Here is a 25,968-nt window from a genome sequence, read left to right on the forward strand (position 1 = left end):
GTCACCCTTTCCCCCAAATGTTTATTTTTTTTCTTTTTTTCTTTGGTTTTGAGAGACTAAGTCTCACTCTGTCGCCCAGGCTGAAGTGCAGTGGTGCAGTCTCAGCTCACTGCAACCTCTGCCTCCTGGGTTCAAGTGATTCTCCTCCCAAGTAGCTTGGATTACAGGTGCATGCTGCCACACTAATTTTTGTGTATGTTTTAGTAAAGACAGGGTTTCTCCATGTTGGCCAGGCTGGTCTCGAACTCCTGACCTTGTGATCCACCTGCCTCTGCCTCGGCCTCCCAAAGTGCTGGGATTACAGACGTGAGCCACTGCGTCCAACCTTTTATGTTTTTGAGACGGTCTCACTCTGTTGCCCAGGCTAGAGTGCAATGGCTCAATCTCGGCTCACTGCAACCTCCCCCTCCCAGGTTCAAGCAATTCTCCTGCCTCAGCCTCCTGAGTAACTGGGACTACAGGCGCATATCACCACACCTGGCTAATTTTTGTATTTTTGTAGAGATAAGGGTTTCACTATATGTTGACCAGGCTGGTCTTGAACTCATGACCTCAGGTGATCCGCTCACCTCAGCCTCCCAAAGTGTTGAGATTACAAGTGTGAGCCACTGACCCCAGCTTCAATATCTATTTGGCAGTGGCCAGGCCGGAACCTGTCACTCCCAAGCCCAAGAATGCTCACTGACTCTTCCCTGTGCACAGAAGCAAACCCTGGCTCTTGGATATGGTGCTCTGGGCCTGACACCTCAGCTCTCTTGTGATGCCCCTGCTCCCTGTCAGTCACCCTCCCAGGATCACCTGCCATGCTCTTTGGTCATTTGCAAGGTCCTATATGATAAGTTTACCTCTCCCTCTATCTCCCAAACAGAACACTTACCTTTGCTTGTTGAAATCCCAGCCAAATAGAGCACAGGCATAGACTGGAGGTCCTTCTTTCCAGGAAAACTTTCCTAACTCCTGTTAATTCATATTTAGTCTTCTTTCTTTTTTTCTCTTTTTTTGGAGACAGGGTCTCACTCTGACACCTGGGCTGGAATGCAATGACGCGATCTCGGCTCACTGCACTCTCCACCTCCCAGGTTCAAGTGATTCTCCTGCCTCAGCCTCCCAAGTAGCTGGGATTACAGGCACGTGCTGCCATGCCCTACTTTTGTATTTTTAGTAGAGTCGGGGTTTCGCCACATTGGCCAGGCTGGTCTCAACTCCTGACCTCAGGTGATACACCCACCTCGTCCTTCGAAAGTGCTGGGATTACAGGTGTGAGCCACCGCACCTGGCCCAGTCTTCCTTCTTCCTGCTGCAATGAAACTTGATTTATGCTGATGCACCACCCTCAAGGCTCACAGAGCTGCACCTGGGTGTGTGTATGCTGCATGATGTGGAAAGGCAGGGGCCCACGAGAGAATGGTCACCCTTTACACACCCCATACACATTGACACATAAATGCAAACAGCACACCACTGATGATGCACATTCCCCCAATGCACCACACAACCATATACCCCACACACACATACTCACATGCTTAGTTCACATGCTCCTCTCCACACAGACCATACACACCATCAGTCACACATCCACCCTGCCACACACACAAACACATGCATGTGCGCATGCACACACTCACCACAGAGGACACTTACCATACAGCTACTCACACCACGTGCACATGCAAACAGACAAATCACACATCACTGTGGGCATGGGTTGCCTCAATACACTACACAATCACACTATCCCCCAAATACAGACAGACAGACACACACACACACAGAGAGCACATGTTTGTCACACACAGACCACTAGTGACACACACAAACACACCCACCCTGCTGAGAGCGGATGTCCCAAAACACTCACACACACGCGTACAGAGTGGGCTCTGGGTACTTCCTCAGCCTTGGCCTTCCAAACCCACAAAGGTTGTCTTTGCATCCTATGTCCTCCAACCCAGGTTCTGTCCTGGGCATGGCTCCTCAGGCCACTTTAGCCCGTCTCACCTCCAAACCCCAAATTCTGGCCTAAGCCATGTCCCACTAAGCTCAGGCAACTGGATTAGACTGCACTCACAAAGTCAGTCTAGGAGATAAATTTCCAGATGGCAGTCTGTTTTGCTGAGTAAGATATTCGTGGTTGCCAAAACTAAAACTTTTCCTCACAATAGGTAGTGATGCCCTCCTTCTCTGCCCTCCTTCTCCACCCTCCTCCTTAGTAATGAGCAGCAGCTCATCAAAAGCCACCGGGCATGGTGGCTTACACCTGTAATCCCAGCACTTTAAGAGCCCAAGGCAGGAGGATCACTTGAGGCTAGGAGTTTGAGACCAGCCTGGGCAACATAGCAAGACTCCATCTCTACAAAAAATTTAAAAATTAACCAGGCATGGTGCATGCCTCTAGCTACTCAGGAGGCTGAAGAGGGAGGACTGTTTGAGCCAAGGAAGTCAAGGCGGCAGTGAGCTATGATGACACCACTGCACTTCAGCCTGGGCGACAGAAGGAGATCCTGTCTCAAAAAAAATAAAAATAAAAAACAAAAAACAGTCATTTTTTTGTGGGAGACTGAACAGTTTCCGGTCACACACCACATGAGTCCTAAGATGATGTACGAGGGGAGCCAAGAATCTCCTTCCAACATATCCCACAATGAGTCTCCCCCTCCATGTCATTTATCCTGGTGGATTCTTTGGCAAGGAATAAGAACAATGAACTTCAAGTTACTTGAGTGAGCAAAATCCCATGGAAGTTGAAATATAATTCACTTTGTCTTTCATTAAAAAGTATCATGTCAATTTGTGTGTGTGTGTGTGTGTGTGTGTGTGTGTGTGACTTTTTTGAAGCTGAAGTTTTCTCTCGTTGCCCAGGCTAGAGTGCAGTAGCGCAGTCTCGGCTCACTGCAACATCTGCTTCCCAGGTTCAAGTAACTCTTGTGCCTCAACCTCCCGAGTAGCTGGGATTACAGGCACCTGCCACCACACCAAGGTAATTTTTGTATTTTTAGTAGGGATGAGGTTTCACCATGTTGGCCAGGCTGGTCTTGAACTCCTGACCTCAGGTGATCTGCCCACCTTGGCCTCCCAAAGTGCTGGGATTACAGGCATGAGCAACCATGCCCAGGTGTATCATGTCAATTTTGCAGGAAGCCTGAAGAAAATTGATTCAGAAAAGGGGCACAAGGACAGATATAAACAGGCAGTTGACATACTCTAGACTAGCTCTGTCCGGTAGAAACATAAGGTGAACCACGCACGTAATTTAAAATTTTCTGATAGCCACATAAAAAAAGTGAGAATCAGCAGGTGAAATTTATTTTGAAAATTGCGGGGCTAAAGCAACTCCATCTTGGAAACCAATCCGCCATTGGTTTCTGATTATCCCCTGTTCCAGAAAGACCTCTAAGTTTCCAGTTTATCTGTTATTCCTTGTGTAAGAGCAGGTGCTTTCTGTAAGTCCTGCTGTTGGGTCAAACAACCCTGATGCTATCACACTTTAATTGTCCAGCCCATCCCTTCTGAATCACCCTTTCCCTATGGTATACAAAGCCCTGGGTCAAGAGGGTGATGATGCTGGGATCCACCATCTTGTCTCACCACTGCCCAAAACACAGACATGGCTCTGTTCATAAGTCCCTATTAAATGTTTCTTACTAAGAAATTGGATTTGTCTGCTTTCCTTCCTGCCTTCCTTTCTTCCTTCCTTCCCCTTCCCTCCCTTTTTTCTTGTTCTCTTTCTTTTTCCTGACAGGGTCTCACTCTATCTCCCAGGCTGAGTGCATGGTGCAGTGCACTGCAGCCTCAACCTCCCAAGTTCAAGCGATCCTCCTACCTCAGCCTGCCAAGTAGCTGAGACTACAGGTATGCCCCACCAAGCCTGGCCAATTTTTAAAATTTTTTATAGAGATGGGATCTTGCTATGTTTCCCAGGCTCGTCTCAAACTCCTGTGCTCAAGCGATTCACCCTCCTCGGCCTCCCAAAGTGCTGTCATTATGAGCATGAATCACCACGCCCAGCCAAAATGACTGTTTTGAAAATAGTTTCATGGTTGGGCCCAGGGACACAGTTTAATTATAAGGATCTTCCCGGTGATTCTATTAATACTTTGACTTCTCCAGTTTGAAGTGAGCCTCAGAGGGTTACTTTGTTTAACCATCTTTTGGAGGTTCTAACCCTTCACGGAAGACCTTTTGGAACATCATCACAGATGGAGACGGGAAACTTCTGGACATTTTTGACTGCTGAGTGTGAACTTGAAAAGAATAGAAATCTTAGAAATTCTCAAATGTTTCTAAAATCATTTTTTGCAAAGATCACATTTAGGAGACCCTTTCTTTCACCAAGGACAGCTGAGTCCCTGGCTGGTCCTTTTCAAAAAGGAACTCTCTTGAAATGTGTTCCTCAAAATGTTCTAGCTGCCACTTTATTTAATGTCCTTCTGTTCTTCCACACTGTGATTTCCTGTGCTCCTGTCTTAACTAACTCAATATGTTACTGCAGTAGCGCAGTCTCGGCTCACTGCAACCTCCGCCTCCCGGGTTCAAGCGATTCTCCTGCCTCAACCTCCAGAGTAGCTGGGACTACAAGCACCCGCCACCACGCCCAGCTAATTTTTGTATTTTTAATAGAGATGGCATTTCACCATGTTGACCAGGCTGGTCTCGAATTCCTGACCTCAGGTGATCTACCCACCTCGGCCTCCAAAAGTGCTGGGATTACCGGTATGAGCCACCACACCTGGCAGCAACTCAATCTTTTAAGATTCTCACCATCGCAGCTTCTGTATGCCAGTTAATGATGCCAAATTGTAACTATTTACTAATGAGTTATTCGTTCTTGTTTGGGGTTTTTGTTTTTAAAATATTTGGGACACTATATCCTGGACCTTTGTAAGTGCACTTTAAAAAATTCATTTCTGGCTGGGCGCGGTGGCTCATGCCTGTAATCCCAGCACTTTGGGAGGCCGAGTGGGTGGATCACGAGGTCAGGAGTTGGAGACCGAGATGGTGAAACCCCGTCTCTACTAAAAATACAAAAATCAGCCAGGCGCGGTGGCACGCGCCTGTAATCCCAGTTACTCCAGAGGCTTAGGCAGGAGAATCGCTTGAACCTGGGAGGCGGAGGTTGCAGTGAGCTGAAATCACACTACTACACTCTAGCCTGGGCCACAGAGCAAGACTCCGTCTCAAAAATGAAAAAATTCATTACTTTCACAATCACTCACCAAGACTGATTATACTATTTCCAGTACTGCAGAGGACATCAATAACAAGGCACAGCCCATGCCTCGAACTTTAAAGGAAGGAAAGAGACTCTAGGATTTCAGATTGCAAAGCAAGTTTTAACTCAATTTTACAGCTCCCTACCGCCATCCTGTGGGCACATTTATAATCTTCATAGGTGCTCCATTTATTTTGGCTCCTACCCTGGCATGAGACGTGTGAATTAAAAGGCTAATATCCAGAATCTACAAGGAACTCAAACAAATTAGCAAGAATAACACAAACAATCCCATCAAAAATGGGCTAACGACATGAATAGTCTATTCGCAAAAGCAGATATGCAAATGGCCAATAAACGTGTGAAAAAATGCTCAACATCACTAATGATCAGGGAAATGCAAATCAAAACCACAATGTGATACCATCTAACTCCTGCAACAATGGTCATAATAAAAAAGAGAGAATAGATGTTTGCATGGATGCGGTGGGCAGGGAACACTTCTACACTGCTGGTGGGAATGTAAACTAGTACAGCTGCTATGGGAAACGGTGCACAGATTGCTTAAAGAACTAAAAGCAGAACTACCATTTGATCCAGCAATCCCACTACTGGATATCTACCCAGAGGAAATATTTGGGCTGTTTCCATAGTTTTGCAATTGCGAATTGTGCTGCTATAAACATGTGTGTGCAAGTGTCTTTTTTGTATTATGTTTATAGCAGCACAATTCGCAATTGCAAAACTATGGAAACAGCCCAAATATCCATCAATCAATGAGTGGATAAAGAAATTGTGGTGGCTGGGCATGGTCGCTCATGCCTGTAATCCTAGTACTTTGGGAGGCTGAGGCCGGCAGATCATCCGAGGTCAGGAATTCGAAACCAGCCTGGCCAACATGGCAAAAAACCATCTCTACTAAAAATACAAAAATTAGCTGGGTGTGGTGGTGTGTGCCTGTAATCACAGCTACTTGAGAGGCTGAGGCAGGAGAATGTCTTGAACCCAGAAGGCAGAGGTTACAGAGAGCAGAGATTGCACCACTGCACTCCAGCCTGTGTGACAGAGCAAGACTCCGTTTCAAAAAAAAAAAAAAGGAAATGTGGTATGTATATACCATTGAATACTATTCAGCCATACAAAGGAATGAAATAATGGCATTCACAGCAACCTGAATGGAATTGGAGACTATTACTCTAAGTGAAGTAACTCAGGAATGGAAAAACCAAACATCGTATATTCTCACTCATAAATGGGAGCTAAGCTATGAGGATGCAAAGGCATAAGAATGATACAGTGGACTCTTGGACTCAAGGGAAAGGGTGAAAGGGGGGTGAAGGATAAAAGACTACAAATTGGGTACAGTGTATACTGCTCGGGTGATGGGTGCACCAAAATCTCACTAAAGAACTTACTCATGTAATCAAACACCACCTGTTCCCCAAAATCCTATGGAAATAAAAAATAAAGTAAAATAAAATAAAAACTCAATTTACCAAGGCAAAAAAAGGCTGAGTCTCCACCTCGTTATTTTTTAAAATCAGGAGTCACCCTGGTGTTTTAAAAAAAAAAGACCAAAGGCCGGGCACGGTGGCTCAAGCCTGTAATCCCAGCACTTTGGGAGGCCGAGACGGGCGGATCACAAGGTCAGGAGATCGAGACCATCCTGGCTAACACAGTGAAACCCCGTCTCTACTAAAAAATACAAAACATTAGCCGGGCGACGTGGCGGGCACCTGTAGTCCCAGCTACTCGGGAGGCTGCGGCAGGAGAATGGCGTAAACCCAGGAGGCGGTGCTTGCAGTGAGCTGAGATCCAGCCACCGCACTCCAGCCTGGGCGGCAGAGCGAGACTCCGTCTCAAAAAAAAAAAAGACCAAGGCTAGCTCAGTGAGATGCAGCAGAAGTAAGAGAGATTAAGAGCACAGGAAGGACCTGACCGGCTATGGCTGGAGAGGGAGGGGCTCACGTGGAAAACAGGCCCAGGAATGTAGGCAGCCTCTAGAGAAATATGGTTTGGATCTGTGTCCCTGCAAAAATCTCATGTCGAATTGTAACCCCAAGTGTTGGAGATGGGTTTGGTGGGAGGTGATTGGATCATAGGGGTGGTTTCTAATGATTTAGCACCATGTATCTAGTACCATCTTGTGATAGAGTTCTCCTGAGACCGCTTGTTTAAAAGTGTGTCCCAGCAAAAGCTGTGGGGGCCTTGCTTGTCCTCCAACCATGCTTAGCAAAAAAAAAAAAAAGCATCTTACATGCTCCTGCCATGTAAGATGTGCTTGCTTCCCCTTCATCTTCTACCACAATTGTAAGTTTCCTGAGGCCTCCCCAGCCTTGCTTCCTGTATGGCCTGTGCAATTATGAACCATGAGCCTCTTTTCTTCATAAATTACCTAGTCTCGGGTAGTTCTTTTTTTTTTCTTTTTAATAGAGATGGGGTTTCACCATGTTGGTCAGGCTGGTCTCAAACTCCTGACCTCAAGTGATCCATCTGCCTCAGCCTCCCAAAGTTCTAGGATTACAGGCATGAGCCACCATGCCCAGCCTAAGGTAGTTGTTTATAGCAGTATGAGAGCAAACTAATACAAGGAGCAAAGATCACTTATTGGTGGCAGGCAGCAAGGAAAGACTTTAGTCCTACTATGGCAAGGAACTCAATTCTGTCAACAATCCGAATAAGACTGGAAGTAGTTTCGTGCCCAGGGCCTCCAGCATGGAACACTGCCCTGCTGACATTTAATTTGGTCCTTGCAAGACTCAAAACTAAAGACTCAACTGAATGACACCATACCTGAAATTTTGACTTACAGAACTACTAGAGTGTTAATTGTAACCTGCAAGGAACCTGCCAAACCATCCACTCACTTTAGATCCCACCCACAAGCTGAATGCAGGCCAGAGAGTATCACGATAATTTTGTGAGGGAGCAACAATCAGAAAACTTAGAAAACTTGAAGTGGAATATAGTCGTCCTTCTGTATCCATGGAGGATTGTTTCCAGGACATCCTTGGATACCAAAATCCTGATATAAAATGGCATCATATTTGCATATAACCTATGCACATCCTCCTATACACCTTAAATCTTCTCTAGATTATTTATACCTAACACAATGTAAAAGCTATATAATATATAGCATGTATCCAGTTGGTATACTGCATTGTTTAGGGAATAATCAAAAGAAAAAAAAAGTCTGTAAATGTTCAATATATATACAACCACCCATTTTTTTCCAAATATTTTTGCTCTATGGTTGGTTGAATCCACAGATGCAGAACTCACAAGTACACAGGGCAGACTGGATTTCTTACACTTGAATTTCCTACAAAGATTAAAACTGAAAACAAGGATCCAACTAAAGTACATTTGTTTGGCTCTTAATGAGTCAACATATGCCACCAATACTGTTCAATTTTTGTTCGTTTATTTAGGAGTCAGTTCGAATTTCAAAGTAACTGAAGAATTTGCTTTTATAAATAGTTTGTGTATAATAGAACAACTTCAGGAAGGAATATTTTTATTTTTTAATTAATTATTTATTTTTTGAGGCAAAGTCTCGCTTTGTCACCCAGACTAGAGTCCTGCCTCAGTCCCCCAGGTAGCTGGGACTACAGGCTCACACCACCACGCCTGGCTAATTTTTGTATGTTTTTGTAGAGAGGGGGTTTTGCCATGTTGGCCAGGCTGGTCTTGAACTCCTGAGCTCAAGCAATTTGCCCACCTTAGCCTCCCAAAGTGCTAGGATTACAGGTGTGGGCCACCACACCTGGTCAGGCAAGAATATTTTTAAAGAAGTTAAGAAAACCCTAATGTAGTATTAGGTTGGTACAAAAGTAATTGTGGTTTTTGCCATTACTTTTAATGCCAAAAACTACAATTGCTTAGCTAAGCTCACTTTTATAACAACCTGCTCTCATAAGAACTACTTCACTCCTAAGAAAACTAACTCCCTCCATAACACCATTAATCCATTAATGAGTGCTTAACCCAGGACCCAATCACCTGTTAAAGGCCCCACCTCCCAACACTGCAGCATTGGGAATTAAGTTTCCAACATGTGAACTTTGGGGGGAACACATTCAAACCACAGCACAACTCAAGTGGAATTTGCTAAGCGGTACTTTGTGGAAAATATTTGGATCTGCCATAGGCTATTGAACCAACAGAGAGCTCCATTTGCTCTCGTTAACTTAGCCATTGTCAGTTTTAACTTAGCCATTGTCAGTTTCATGAATTATTGTCAGAAATAGAAGCTAAATATCCTGACTTTCGTACCACACAGCAGTTTGATGGCTTGACAGTGGTAAAGATTTATCAAGATGTTTGTTTTTAGCTCAGGGCTGAGATTAAATTTTTTTCTAAATGAAAAGAACCACCCCCAACCACTTGTAAAACACCAAATGGCTTTGGAAATTAGCTTTTGCTGCAGACTTGATAATATTACTTAATGAATTCAAACTAAAATTACAAGGCAAAACCTTGTAACCTATAACTTATACTACCATAAAGTCATTTCAATGACCACATTGAATCACAAGTAATATCAAGCTGCTTTATATACTTTCAGTGCTGTCTAAAGTTAAAACAGGAAGCAAGATCACCACCCCTACTCAAAATTAGCAGTGGCTGTATTTTCCATGCTCAATCTATAGTTCTGGTAGCATTTTTGGACCTCTATGCAAATGCAAAGCACATTTCTATATTTCAATATCCCTGTAACTGTGTAGTTCAGGAGTTCCCACCTAACCTTCAATTGGAAGTGATTAATCTGCCATATAATGACATGCTAAAGTGCAAATTTCAAGAGAAGAATATAACAGAACTCTATAATTGTCTTCCAAGCAATGAATATACTCAAGTTAAATCATATGTTCATGGATGATCAGTATTTGGCAGTATGTATCTATCTTAAAAACATTTTCAAAGATGAAATATGTAAAATCTCATTATAACTGGTATAAACAGATGTACACAATTTTGATGCTGAAGAACACTAACTCTGGGGCCTAGCACAGTGCTCACGACTGTAATCCCAGCACCTTGGGGGGCCTGAGGAGTAAGAATCCCTTGAGCCCAGGAGTTCTAGACCAGCCTGGACAACATAGTGAGATCCCCATCTTTACAAAAATGTTTTAAAAACTAGCGGGGCACAGTGGCTCAGGGTTGCTGTAGTCCTCACTACCGAGGAGGCTGAGGCGGGAGGATGCTTGAGCCCAGGAGTTCAAGGCTGCAGCGAGCCATGATGGCACTACTGTCCTCCAGCCTGGGCGACAGGACAGGGTCCTGTCTGAAAAACAAAACAAAAAAAAAAAAAAACTCACTAACTCTCAATTCCAATTAAGCAAAATGTTAAGCCTAAAAAAAGAAAAATTCCATTCTTTGCATCAGTAGCATTACTATATAATGATATAATGATATCATTTTTTTTTTTTTTTTTTTTTGAGATGGAGTCTTATTCTGTTGCCCAGGCTGGAGTGCAATGATGTGATCTCCGCTCACTGCAACCTCCCCTTCCCAGGTTCAAGCGATTCTTCTGCCTCAGCCTCCCGAATAGCTGGGATTACAGGCGCCCGTCACCACGCCCAGCTAATATTTGTATGTATATTAGAGAAGGGGATTTCACCATGTTGGCCAGGCTGGTCTCGAACCTCAAGTGATCCACCAAACTCAGCCTCCTAAAGTGCTGGGATTACACGCGTGAACCACCGCGCCCGGCCAATATCATCATCATTATATTTTGAGTTTTATCAGTATGAAATTGATGGGCAGGAGGAGTGGTTCCAAGACTGAGAGCAAGGCTTGTGTCGTCACCATGGAGACGGACAGTCCAACGCTTCTGATTGGCAGGGACCAAGGGACGGGTCCTCGGCCCGTCCCCCTCGACCCTCTCGGACCGGAAAATCCTGGGAAGGCTCGAGGGCGCAGGGTCGGCACAGCCCGGATGAAAAGCAGACCCGGGGAAGCTAGCGGGAGTCAGGACCCCGGGCGATGAGGGCGGCGATGAGGGAAGGAGGCTCCGGGCGCCGCCGGCGCATGCGTATTGGGGATCTGAGGCCAGTGCCTTGCGCCGCCATTGCGGGGAGGCTGTCGTCAGAGCTGGCCTGGCGCGCGGGCAGCTGGACCGGCCCCAGGAGCCCAGTCACCGGGCGTCATTGGCTCAGGCGGTGGGGCCCTCGGCACCTTCTCCCGCCCGGGTCCACCCTGGCGGCGGCGGCGGCGTCAAGGGGCGGAGCCTGCCGGAGCGCCCTTTGTCTCTGGAGGTGAGTGCGCGCCGGGAGGAGGCGGAGGCGGGAGGTGGGAGGCGACGGGCGACGGGCGGCGGGCGGAGGGCGGGGGAGGGGCGGCCGCTGTCCCCGCTGTTCCCGTTTCTTTCACCCGCCCCGTGTCCCTTTCGGATTTTTGGTCTTTTATAGGACGGTCTTACCCGTTCCAATATTATAAACACATTGTCCTCTACTATCTGCGAATGCCTCTGAGGCTGAAAAAAAATCTGCAATTTATTTTTGGACAAGCGTCTATAGGTGTCATTTTGGGGGAAAGTTTTTCCTCATCTCAGGATTATGCAAACGTTCGCCTTTATTTTCTTCTAATACGTTTAAAGAATTGAAAAAATATTTTCTTTTTCTCCTTTTTATCTGTATTTCATTGAGTATGATATTTGTGGTAAGGGGTTAGTTAGGGATTTACCTTTTTCTCTCATTGCCTTGCCGTTATCCGTTGAGTCACTTTTCCACGGAATTGCGATGACACTTTTATTACATTTTGCAGGTGTGTGTGTACTCAAATGTGTTTCTGTTTATTTATGTTTTTGTTTTGAGACAGGATCTCACTTTATCACCCAGGCTGCCGTGCAGTGACACGATCATGGCACACTGCAGCCTCAAACGCCTGGACTCAAGAGCTCCACCTGCCTCAGCCTCCCCAGTAGCTGGGACCACAGGTGCGCACCACCACGCGCGGCTCTTTGTTGTTGTTGTTAGCGACCAGGTCTCACCATGTTTCTCAGGCTGATCTCGGACTCCTGAGCGCAAGTGATCTCCCAGCTTGGCCTCTCAAAGTGCTGGGATTCCAGGCGTGAGCCACGGCGTTCGGTCAGATGTTTCTAGATTCTTTCACTGCCCTGACAGTTTCTGCACTGAATATATATCCATATATACATACATACATACATTTTTTCATTTAAAATGTTTAGGCCGGTTGCGGTGACTCACGCCTGTAATTGCAGCACTTTGGGAGGCAAAGGCAGGAGGATCACTTGAGCTCATGAGTTCGAGACCAACCTGGGAAATATATCAAGAGCCTGTTGCTACAAAGGAGCTAGAAACATTAACCCGACTTGGTGGTGTGTGCCTGTAGTCCCCAGTTACTCAGGAGGCTGAGGTGGGAAGATGTCTTTGGCCCAGGAGATGAAGGTTGCAGTGAGCCAGCACTGCACTCCGGCCTGGGCGATAGAACCAGACCTTGTCTCAAAAAATAAATGTTTTAAGCAAATCCCGCTTAATTATGTCCTTTCATATAATGATTTATTTTTTTAGACGGAGTTTTGCTCCTGTTGCCCATGCTGGAGTGCAATGGTGTGATCTCCGCTCACCGCAACCTCTGCCTCCTGGGTTCAAATGATTCTCCTGTCTCAGCTTCCTGATTAGCTGGGATTACAGGCACATGCCACCACACCTAGCTAATTTTTGTATTTTTAGTAGAGACGGAGTTTTATCATATTGGTCAGGCTGGTCTCAAACTCCTGACCTCAGGTGATCCGCCCACCTCAGCCTCCAAAGTGCTGGGATTACTAGGCTTGAGCCACCGTGCCCGCCCTGATCTATTTCTTTTAACTTAAATTGTGAGGCATTTGAAAGATACAGAAAAGTAAAATAATAATAATAATAATAATTTTTTAAAAGGCAAGTTGTAGCACTTAGTAGGTTGTAGCAATTAGTAGGTTCTAAATAGATAGCTATTCAGTGATGAATGTTGGTTGAAAGTCACTCTGTTGCTGAAAACTTGCACGTGGCTCCCTGCTGCCATCAGGAAAATGTTCTAGTTCCTCAGTGATGCCCTCAAAGCCCTTTATGATCTTGATATTGCATCTGGCTTTGCCTTACACCCTTGCACTTTTTTTTACCCCAAAAAAACAGTTTAACTTGAGTGCAGATTTGTATGTGAATTTCATTAGAAAAGAGGACTGTATAAATCTGTATGAGTTATAGTTCTTGTAATATGTTGGTGTCATTTTCATCTGATTGGAAATATCAGCTGTGAAGAGCATGCTTTTAATTTTTACCTTAGAGTATGCATCTTGGGTGACTGACTGTCGTAGCCTGCTTAGTCTGCTATACAATACTGCAGACTGAGTGCAAACACAGAAATGTGGTATCTCACAGTTCTAAAGGTGGTAAGTTCAAAATCAAAGTGTGTGCCCTGTTGGTTTCCAGTGAACCTCTCTTCTTGGCTTGCAGAAGGAACTGGCTTTTCTCTGTGTCCTCTTCTGCTGGCCTTTGCACTGTGTGCATGCACTCTTGGTGTCTCTTCGTCTTCTTATGAGGACACTATTGCTATTGGATTAAGACCCCACCTTTATGACCTTATTTAACTTTAATTACAGGCTCACGCCTGTAATCCCAGCACTTTGGGAGGCCAAGACAGGTGGATCACCTGAAGTCAGGAGTTTGAGACCAACCTGGCCAACATGGTGAAACCCCATCTCTACTAAAAATACAAAAATTAGCAGGGTGTGCAGCACTTTGGGAGGCCGAGGCGGGCGGATCATAAGGTCAGGAGATGGAGACCATCCTGGCTAACATGGTGAAACCCCGTCTCTACAAAAAAAAAAAAAAAATTCAGCCAGGCATGGTGGTGGGTACCTGTAGTCCCAACTACTCAGGAGGCTGAGGCAGGAGAGTGGCGTGAACCCAGGAGGCGGAGCTTGCAGTAAGCCGAGATCACGCCACTGCACTGCAGCCTGGGCGACAGAGCGAGACTCTGTCTCGAAAAAAAAAATTAGCCGGGTGTGGTGGTGGGTGCCTGTAATCCCAGCAACTTGGGAAGCTGAGGCAGGAGAATTGCTTGAACTCATGAGGTAGAGGTTGCAGTTAGCTGAGATTACGCCATTGCACTCCAGTCTGGGCAAGAGAACGAGACTCTGTCTCCAAAAAAGAATACAACCTTTAAGGCCCTATTTCCAAATAAAGTCACATTGGGGGTTAGGACTTCAACATATTAATTTGGGGGAATATATTATATGGAATATAATTTAGTCCATAACAGTTACAATATCAAAATGAGTTGAAAATTCTAATCTTCTGTAAGATTAAAACTGCCTCAAATCATTATTACAAGAAAAAAATGTATCCCTTAAGGGAATTCTGTATAAAGATCTAAGAATTGTCCTGGTATCACAGATACACAGGAGAATCAAATATTAAGGAGAGGCTGGATGTGGTGGCTTATGACTGTAATCCCAGCTACTTGGGAGGCTGAGGCAGGAGAATCGCTTGAACCTGGGAGATGGAGGTTGCAGTGAGCAGAGATCGCGCCATTGCACTCCAGCCTGGGCACAAGAGCGATATTCTGTCTCAAAAACAAAACAAAACAAAAAGAGGAGTTGAAGGGCCCTCACATTTTACTCCATATATTCCCAAGTTTTTTCCCTTGTGAGTTTATATAAAAAATGTGTGGAACTTGAGTTTAAAAAATAATGTGTTTAACGTATATAAAGAATAAAAGAAGAAAACCCTCACGCACGCTTAGGACCTCTACAGAGAGGAAAAACAAATTTTACAATGCAGACTTTTTACAAATTAACTCCTTTTAGAAAGCAGCAAAAATAAAAGACAAATGGTGGAATGGAGACTATATGTGTATGTGTGTTTGACAAGGGAGTCGTTGGTTACTGTCTGTGTTCTTGGGTCCCCAATACCACCCACCCTCTGGTTCAGAGATTTGCTAGAACTCCTAGAATTCAGCAAATACTGTGTTGCATTTATGGTAGAGTGTTAGAGTGAAAGGATGCAGATTAAAAGCCAGCAACATGCTGAGCGTGGTGGCTTACGCCTATAATCCCAGCACTTTGGGAGGCCGAAGTGGGTGGATCACCTGAGGTCAGGAGATCAAGACTAGCCTGGTCAACATTGCGAAACCCCATCTCTACTAAAAATACAAAAATTAGCTGGCCATGGTGGCAGGTGCCTGTAATCCCAGCTACTTGGGAGGCTGAGGCACGAGAATCGCTTGAACCCAGGAGGTGGAGCTTGCAGTGAGCTGAGATTCTGCTACTGCACTCCAGCCTGGGCAACAGAGTGAGACTCAATCTCAAAAAAGAAAACAGCAACAGAAAAAAGCACATAGAGCAAGCTCCACGGTCCAGGAGAGACCAAGTGCAGGCTTCCCATTGCCCTCTCTCTCTGTGGCATTTTACTGATAACCTTTAAATCTCCCAGGAACAGGCCGGGCGCAGTGGCACTTTGGGAAGCCGAGGCGGGTGGATCGCCTGAGGTCGGGAGTTTGGGACCAGCCTGACCAACATGGAGAAACCCTGTCTCTACTGAAAATGCAACATTAGCCGAGCGCGGTGGCGCATGCCTGTAATCCCAGCTGCTCGGGAGGCTGAGGCAGGAGAATCGCTTGAACCCAGGAGGCATGGGTTGCGGTGAGCCGAGTTCACACCATTGCACTCCAGCCTGGGCAACGAGGGCAAAACTCTGTCTCAAAAAAGAAAAAAGGAAAGAAAAGAAAAAATCTCCCAGGAACAATGTGTGATAGATTTGTGTTCGTGCCATACAGAACCAGGGAAGCTCACTCTAGCTTGGTGTTCAGGGTTTTACTTGGGGGCTGGTGTAGGGGTGATCCCTTTTCTCCCTATCATAAGGGTCATGACAGAAAACCCTGTAACAAAACACAGGTTAACAAGAGAAAAGCATAACAAGTTTATTTGATAATAGTTTTATAACTTCCCCTTTGCCCTCTGAAGGTTTGCTGAAAAGCACTGACATATACGCACACACACAAAAGCAGAATAGGCTGGGCACGGCGGCTCACGCCTGTAATCCTAGCACTTTGGGAGGCTGAGGTGAGCGGATCACCTGAGGTCGGGAGTTTGAGACCAGCCTGATCAACATAGAGAAACCCCATCTCTCCTGAAGATACAAAATTATCTGGGTGTGGTGGAGGGAGCCTATAATCCCAGCTACTCGGAGGCTGAGGCAGTAGAATTGCTTGAACCTGGGAGGTGAGGTTGCGGTGAGCCAGATCACGCCATTGCACGCCATTCTGGGCAACAAGAGTGACACTGTTTAAAAAAAAAAAAGCAGAGTAATAGGAGACAAGGCATACAAGTTTATTTGATTATAGAGTTTTTTTGTTTGTTTGTTTGTTTTTTGAGACGCAGTCTTGCTGTGTCACCCAGGCTGGAGTGCAGTGCCGCGATCTCGGTTCACTACAAGCTCCGCCTCCTGGGTTCACGCCATTCTTCTGCCTCAGCCTCCCTAGTAGCTTAGACTACAGGTGCCTGCCACCACGCCCGGCTAATTTTTTGTAGTTTTAGTAGAGGCGGGATTTCACTGTGTTAGCCAGGATGGTCTTGATCTCCCGACCTCGTGATCTGCCCGCCTTGGCCTCCCAAAGTGCTGGGATTACAGGTGTGAGCCACCGTGCCTGGACTCTTTGATCATAGTTTTATGTGACATGGGAGCCTTCAGACTGAAGACCCAAAGGTACGGGGAAACATAAACATACAGTTTATGTTTAGGTCTGTGTAGAAATATGATTGGACAAAAAGGGTATGATCTCATGCTATAGGTTGAATGGGGAAATGCAGCCAGGCCTGGCTGTTCAGATTCTTCTTGTTCTCTTTGGGAAGTATTCCTTCCTACCCAGTGTGCGGTAGGACCACTCTGGAATGAGGGTCTTATGACCTACAATGAAACAAAGTAGGTCAGATAATTTATTTATAGCCAGTTATGATACAGAAAGCAGGGAATTAGGGTAATATTTTTAGGTTTTATGACTGGCTTTGGAGAAAAAGCGTTCCTGTTTTTTGTTGTTGTTGTTTCGTTTTGTTTTTTGTTTGTTTGTTTTGAGACTGAGTTTTGCTGGTTGCCAAGGCTGGAGTGCAGTGTCACGATCTCGGCTCACTGCAACCTCCGCCTCCCATGTTCAAGCCATTTTCGTGCCTCAGCCTCCCGAGTAGCTGGGATTACAGGCACCTGCCACCACACCTGACTAATTTTTGTATTTTTGGTAGAGACAGGGTTTCACCATGTTGGCCAGGCTGGTCTCAAACTCCTGACCTCAAATGATCTGCCTACCTTGGCCTCCCAAATTGCTGAGATTACAGGCATGAGCCACCACGCTTGACCAAGGGTTGTTGTTTCTATGACCTGCCTTGGGGAAGGGGTATTCTAGTTTCTAAACCTAGTCTTGGGGGAGAATGAGGGGTGACAGAAAGGAGGGCAGGAGAAGGCCAGAGAGAAATTTGTGCTTTTGAGGCCTTTAATTTGCAATATCATTTTCTGAGCCCCAACGCCAGTCATATAGGCTTGGCTGACCACCCTTGTGGCTGATCTGCACTCTCTAGCCCTTTCAGAGGAGGAGCTACCACACGGCCTGCGGGTCTCAACATAACAGGGTCTGTTTGTTAACATTAACATCTGGACATGTCCCATGGCCTCAGGCAAACAAAGACACCCTTAACTGGTAGGATATTCCAAGGCTTTAGAGGTTGTCTCACAAGGAGGCAGGCCAGGGTACCTTTCCTTGAAGTGTTCAGGTTTTGGACCATCCAGTTCTGCTGAGTTAATCCCCTGACTTCATGCTATCTTCTGTCTAAAGACCTCTTGCAAATCAGTAAGAAAAAGACAATAGTGGAAAAATGGACAGATGACACGAAAGGCTAATACATTTAAAAAATAAAGCTAAAAATATAAACATTTCTGTCTCAGTGTAAATATGTTTATGAATTTCAAAAGAACAAAGCCTGACATGGTTAATGGTCTCATATATCAGTGATGAGTATATAAATTGATACAACCTTCCTGGACAGTGCTTTGCCTTTTCTTTGACCCTACAATGACACTTTTCCTAAGGAACTAATCAGGCAAAATCATTCAAAAACTCTATGTCTAACAAGTGTTTGCTATTGTCTATAAAAGCAAGCAAGCAAGAAAACAACCTAAAGGTCTGTTAATAATGAAATAAATTTTGGTTATTCCATGCAAAGAAATATATTATGAATCTATTAAGAAAATTAATGTTTTGACTTTTGTTTTCTGTCGTGAAGTGAGATCACAATATTGTCAATTAAAATGTAGATTTCTAAAAAGAAAATTATACATTTAATAATATATGCATGTGTATCCTTGTGTGTGTATATATGGAAAAAGCCTGAAAGGATAAATCCTGAAAATAAGGTAACTGATTATCTCTAGGAGATATTATAGGTGATTTTCATTTTTTTTAATATTTACTGAAATTTGTGTTTTAATATTTGCCAAAGAGTAAAATGAGGGTATTTCCATGATAGAGAGGGGTATAGGAAAGATCACTCTGGCTGCAGTATGAAGAAAAGGTTAGACTAAAGTCAAGGAGACAACTTAGATGGGAATGGCAGTAATCAAAGTGAGAGATGATGGCGGCTGAACCAACGTACTAGACATGAAGATTAAGACCAGAATGTTCTTAATCTTATCTCGTGAATGTTCACGAGATACTGAAGGGAATACATATACCAGAATGTGACATTGATTAGACAGAGAGCCTAAGGAAGAACGAGGGAGCTCAGGATGCCATTCAGGTTTCAGGCTTGGTGTTGCTATTCACTGAGATGGGGAATATGATAGAAGAGTTAGAATTAAGATATATCTCTCTATCTACTGCTTATTATGTGGTGTTATATTCTTTTTTTTTTTTTTTTTTTTGAGACAGTTTTGCTCTTATTGCCCGGGCTGGAGTGCATTGGCATGGCCTTGGCTCACTGTAACCTCCACCTACTGGGTTCAAGCGATTCTCCTGCCTCAGCCTTCTGAGTAGCTGGGATTACAGGCATGCACCACCACACCTGGCTAATTTTGTATTTTTAGTAGAGACGGGATTTCTCCATGTTGGTGAGGCTGGTCTCGAACTCCCGACCTCAGGTGATCCACCTGCCTTGGTCTCCCAAAGTGCTGGGATTACAGGTGTGAACCATTGCGCCTGGCCTGTTCTGTTATATTCTAAATATTTACCCATTTCGCTCTTCCTTAATCCTCACAACAAACCCACGGGTAGATACTATTATTCCTAGTTTTATAGATGAGGAAATGGAAGGCTGGAGAGGTTGAGTAATTTACCCAACCAGACTCATACAGCTAAAGTCATGGAGCTGGGAATCAAACCCATTTGGTTTGGTGTGGAGTCATCATTCTGACCTGCCTTACTGCATGGCACATTAATGGCAAGAGACTTGAGAGAGAATGAGTTTTGGATATGTTAGGCTTGAGAAATATGAGGGACATCTACTGGGGTTGTCCAGGAGGGTGGTTACATTTGTATGTTTTTCTGTAGCTCAGAAAGGATGAGCAGTGAAACCAAGGCAATGAGAGAAACCACCTGAGAATAAATACAATAAAAAATAGAGGAGACTATTAAACACTAATAAATGGACCTAACTACATTACAAAGGAAGGATGTAACCACACTGAAAGAGGTGAGGAAGAAAAGAACTAGCCTTAAATAACTTTAGGAAACAGTATCTTAACTGGGTACTGTAAGGCTAAAGATGAAAAGAATTCCACATAAATGCTGTAATCAAGTCAGTAATTGTGTTTCTCACAAGGGTATGAGTTAGCAACTCTATTATAAAACTATGTTATATGTATATCACAATTGAACAAATAAGTAGATAATGAGAGCCACCAATTTTTTACTGTTGAAGAAGGAAGTTACCAGTAAGGAAAAAGGGAAGACTAAAGTGAACCTTGTGGTATTAGATTGGAATCAGATATCAGTATAAACTCATGGTATTTAATATATATGTATGTGTATATATACACATATATACACATAAACACACATGTAATCGATGTGTGTATATACATGGTTAGTATGTGCGTGTGTGTGTATATATATATATTATATATTTCCTAGCTATGTCTGCTAAGAGAGCCTAGAAGCAATGATGCCCCAGCAGCAATAAGCACACCTAGCACCCAAATCTTTGTTTCTAAGTCCTCTTCTCCAGTAAAAGGAACCAGGGCACTTTGGAGAAACGGTTGATTCCAGGGCTGGGCAGGAAAAATGCAAGAGCCTGAAACATCTTACATTGCCAGGAAATGAGAAAGTGCTTAAGAAAGGAGAAAGCCTGGTTGAAATAACACAGGAGTCTCGTAATGGCCAAAGCTGGAAGAATTTGTGCAATAAAATAAATAATAAAAGTATTTGACTTTTAACTTATAGAATATAATAAATATTCATGAGTCTCTATAGATATAAACAAATAATCTAATAAACAAATGAATAGGGGATAAGAAGCAGCTTTTCCTTATGGAAAAATTCCAATACTAAATTAGTAAGAGGGAAATAGAAGAACACCATTAGGTAAACACCACATTAATAATTGTTGCAGATGATGAGATACACTGATGATGTAATTAATGGGTTTGAGAAGCAAGATGTACACATAATCTTTTTTCTTTCTTTTTTTTTTTTTTTTGAGACAGGGTCTCACTCTTTCACCGAGGGTGGAATGCAGTGACGTGATCATGGCTCGCTAGAGTTCAGTGGCATGATCACAGCTCACTGTAGCCTCCACCTTCCAGGCTCAAGCAACCCTCTCACCTCAGCCTCCCAAATAGCTGGGACTACAGACACTCACCACCAAACCCAGCTATTTTTTTCTTTTTTTTTTCATAATGAAGGTCTCACTATGTTGCCTAGGCTGGTCTCAAACTCCTAGGCTCAAGCCATCCTCCCACTTCCACCTCCCAAAGTGTTAGAATTACAGGCATGAGCCGTCCGTCCTATAGGTAGCCTTAAAGTATCTTCCCCAGGATCTTTATTAGCAACAAAAGGAAAGATAGTAACTTTTACCATAGAGAAACCTAGTAGACACCACCTTGACCAAGTGATAATGGTAAATATTACCGTTAATGAGACATACTGCCATTAATGAGCCATATTACCATTAATGAGACATACTGATATTGTGAACATGTTGACATTGTAAACATCGTAGACATATTGACATCGTATAGAGTAGATCTTCCTGTCCAGTTCCTGCCACAGAGCTCCTAAAACCCTCATCATTTTCTGAGTGATAGGGATGATAGAAGCATCTTTTGCTATTCATAACCAATGAAATGACTGGTGACTCCAAGTTCCTACGTAGCTTCAGGATGGAGGCTAGTGGCTAAAGGAACCTACCTTGTAATTAGAGGGTTGAACTTTAAGTCCCAACCCCAAACCCCACCCCACCTCTGAGGAGAAGAAAGGGGTTGAAAAATAGAGTTAATCATCAATGGACAATCAACTCATTAAGGACTTAAACAGAAGACCTGAAGCTATAAAACTACCAGAGAGGAAAATGCTTCATGACATTTGTCTAGACACAGATTTCTTGCGGATATGACTACAAATGCAAAAGTAAACAAATAGGTTTGCGTCAACCTAAAAAGCTTTACACAGCAAAGGAAACAATCAATAAATGAAGAGAAAAACCGAAGATTGGGAGAAAATGTTTGCAAATGATACATCTGATAAGGGACTGTATTAGTCTGTTCTCACACTGCTAATAAAGAACTACCTGAGACTGAGTAATTTATGAAGAAAAGAGGTTTAATTGACTCACAGTTCCACAGGCTGTACAGTAAGCATGACTGGGAGGCCTCAGGAAACTTACAAGCATGGCAGAAGGCCAAGGGGAAGCAAGGACCTTCTTCATGTGGCGGGAGGAGAGAGTGCAAAGTGCCACATGCTTTTAAACCATCAGATCTCATGAGAATTCACTCATCACGAGAACAGCAAGAGGGAAATCCACCCTGTGATCCAGTCGCCTTCCAATTCAACATGAGATTTGGGTGGGGGACACAAATCCAAGCCATATCAGGGACTAATATCCAAAATATATAAGGAACTCAATAACGAGAAAACAAGTAACCCAATTTTAAGATGGACAAATGTCCTGAATAGACATTCTCATTCACAGAAAATTAAATTCAGATTTTCCCATTTATTTCTAAAAAACAACAACATACAAATGGCCATCCGAGATATGAAAAAATGCTTATGACTGATCATGATGGAAATGCAGATTAAAACCACAATAAGAGAGCACTTGCCCCTTTTAGAATGGCTTATTATCAAAAAGACAGAAGATAACAAGTATTGGTGAGAGTGTGGAGAAAAGGGAACACTTATACACTGTTTGTGGGAATGTAAATTAATACAGCCATCACAGCAAACTACAGGAGTTCCTCAAAAAACAAAAAATCAGAGGCTGAGATGCAGAATTGCTTGAACCAGGTGGTGGAGGTTGCAGTGAGCCGAGATGGCGCCACTGCACTCCCGCCTGGGTGACAGAGCGAGACTCCATCTCAAATAAAAATAAAAATAAAAATAATCAAACTACCATATGATCCAGCAGTTCCACTTCTGGGTTTTTTTATTTTTTATTTTTTTTGAGACGGAGTATCATTCCATCAGCCAGCCTGGAGTGCAGTGGCACGATTTCAGCTCACTGCAACCTCTGCCTCCCAGGTTCAAGTGATTCTTGTGCCTCAGCCTCTCAAGCACCTGGAATTGCAGACATGCACCACACCACAACAGCCAATTTTTGTGTTTATATTAGGGATAGGGCTTCACCATGTTGGCCAGGCTGGTCTTGAACTCCTGATCTCAGATGATCCACCCCACCTCAGCCTCCCAAAGTGCTGGGATTACAGGTGTGAGCCACCACACCAGGACCTGAGTATATATTCAAAGGAATTGAAATGGGTATGCCAAAGAGATATCTGTACTCCTATGTTTATTGCAACATTATTCACTGTAGTCAAGATATGGAAGCAACCTAGATGTCCACTGGATGAATGGATTTAAAAAATGTGGTCACTGGCTGGGTGCGATGGCTCAACCCTGTAATCCCAGCACTTTGGGAGGCCGAGACAGGCGGATCACGAGGTCAGGAGATCATGACCATCCTGGCTAACCCGGTGAAACCCTGTGTCTACTAAAAAATACAAAAAACTAGCTGGCGAGGTGGCGGGCGCCTGTAGTCCCAGCTACTCGGGAGGCTGAGGCAGGAGAATGGCGTGAACCTGGGAGGCAGAGCTTGCAGTGAGCTGAGATCCGGCCACTGCACTCCAGCCTGGGCGACAGAGCGAGACTACGTCTCAAAAAAAAAAAAAAAAAAAAAAATGTGGTCACCAGGCACGGTGACTTAGCCCTATCTATAATCCAAGCACTTTGGGAAGCCGAGGTGGGTGGATCACGAGGTCAGGAGTTTGAGATCAACCTGACTAACATGGTGAAACCCCGTCTTTACTAAAAATACAAAAATTAACTGGGCATGGCAGCACGTGTCAGTAATCCCTGCTACTCAGGAGGTTGAGGCAGGAGAATTGCTTGAACCTGGGAGGTGGAGGTTGCAGTGAGCCGAGATCGAACCACTGCACTCCAGCCTGGGCAACAGAGCAAGACTCTGTCTCAAAAAAAAAAAAAATGTGGTATATATACACAATGGAATACTATTCAGTCTTCAAAAAGAGGGAAATTATATTATTCGTGACAACATAGATGAACCTAGAGGACATTGTATTAAGTGAAATAAACCAAGCACAGAAAAACAGAAACTGCATGATCTTACTTAAAACGTGGACTCTAAGAATGTTGAACTTGTATAGAGTGGAATGGTTGTTACTAGAATCTGGGGCTGTGTGGTAGGGGGCTAGAGAGATGTTGACCAAAGGGTACAAAGTTTCAGTGAGACAGAAGGGATAAGCTTTAGTGATCTATTCCACAGAGTGATGACTAAAATAATAAAATAACAATGCATTGTTTTCTTTTCTCTTTTCTTTTGTTTTGTTTTGTTTTCTTTTCTTTTCTTTCTTTTCTTTTCTTTTCTCTTTGAGATGGGGTTTCAACATGTTGCCCAGGCTGGTCTCAAACTCCTGACCTCAAGTGATCCACCCACCTCGGCCTCCCAAAGTGCTGGGATTACAGGCCTGAGCCACTGCGTCTGGCTGATAATGCATTGTATATTTCAAAATTACTAAAAGAGTAGATTTTAAATGTTTTCACCACAAATAATTGAAAAGTATATGAGGTGACAGATATGATAATTGGCTGTTCCACAATTTGTATTAGTCTGTTTTCACGCTGCTGATAAAGACATACCCAAGACTGGGCAGTTTACAAAAGAAAGAGGTTTAATGGATTTACAGTTCCAAGTGACTGGGGAGGACTCACAATCATGGTGGAAGGCAAGGAGGAGCAAGTCACATCTTATATGGATGGCAGCAGGCGAGAGAGAGAGAGAGAGAGAGAGAGAGAGAGAGAGAGAGGAGAGAGAGAGAGCGCTTATGCAGAGAAACTCTAGCTTGTAAAGCCATAAGATCTCATGAGACTTATTCACTATCATGAGAACAGTATGGAAAAGACCTGCCCCCATGATTCAGTTACCTCCCACTGGGTCCCTCCCACAACATGTGGGAATTCAAGATGAGATTTGGGTGGGGACACAGCCAAACCACATCAACAATGTAAATATATATTAATGCATCACATTGTACTCTATAAATATATACAATTACTATTTGTCAATTAGAAATTTTAAAAAATATTAAAGTTACCAATGTCCAGTAGTTTAATCAATCTTGACTATATAATGCAGCCTCCATAGAAACACTAAAAAAAGGAGTCTGGAGAACTTCCAGATTGGTGAACACATACAGGTCTGGAGGTTGCCATGCCCAGAGAGGGCATGGAAACTCTGCACCCACCAACCCTCCACCCCTTGCCCAATTTACCTCTTACATTTGGCTGCTCCTGAGTTAAGTGAACACAAGGGATTTAACCTTCATTAAACAGATCACATATTATGATTTTACTGCAGCCATGGTGCAGCTTATTATCTACAAAGCAAACCTTTGTATCACTTACTAACACATGACATGTAGTTTGCTGCATCAACTGACATGACAATTATGAATGTCAATATGACTGAGCACAGTGGCTCATGCCTGTAATCCCAGCACTTTGGGAGGCCAAGGCAGGCAGATCACCTGAGGTCAGGAGTTTGAGACCAGCCTGGTCAACGTGGCAAAACCTCGTCTCTACTAAAAATACAAAAATTAGCCAGGCTTGGTGACGTGTGCCTGTAATCCCAGCTGCTCAGGAGGCTGAGGCAGGAAAATCACTCGAACCCGGGAGGCAGAGGTTGCAGTGAGCTGAGGTTGCACCACTGCACTCTAGCCTGGGTGACAGAGTGAGACTCCATCTCAAAAAAATAAGAATAAAATAAGAATGTCAATATATAAAAAGGAATAGAAAACTGATAGGATTTTACTCTTTTGCTAAAATACATTATATTGTATCTTTGAGATTATTCTAGTACAAAGTGTAGTAAAACTAGGTGTTTATTAAACCATTTAAATCATTGGTAAGTATACAAGGGCACTGAAGCATTTAATAGACAAAGTGTAATGTTAATCTATTGGTTACTTGCTCCTGCATTGTCATGCTGTTATAATTTACTTCATCACCTTGCTATTTGATACATAAGTGTGTGA

General features: G+C 43.8%; 1 protein-coding gene across 4 annotated transcripts in view; it reads left to right on the forward strand.

Annotated features, from left to right (window-relative positions):
• The first annotated feature begins 11,041 nt into the window (after window positions 1–11,041).
• ZNF713 (zinc finger protein 713) overlaps window positions 11,042–25,968 on the forward strand; it is a 52,831-nt gene continuing 37,904 nt past the window's right edge. For all 4 annotated transcript variants that reach the window (XM_033194534.1, XM_033194535.1, XM_033194532.1 and 1 more), the window contains exon 1: window positions 11,042–11,475. The gene's annotated coding sequence lies outside the window, so the exon portion shown is untranslated. The remainder of the gene's footprint in view (window positions 11,476–25,968) is intronic.

Source organism: Trachypithecus francoisi, unplaced genomic scaffold (assembly GCF_009764315.1).
Source record: "Trachypithecus francoisi isolate TF-2019V2 unplaced genomic scaffold, Tfra_2.0 Lachesis_group4, whole genome shotgun sequence".
Taxonomy (NCBI): Eukaryota; Metazoa; Chordata; class Mammalia; order Primates; family Cercopithecidae; genus Trachypithecus; species Trachypithecus francoisi.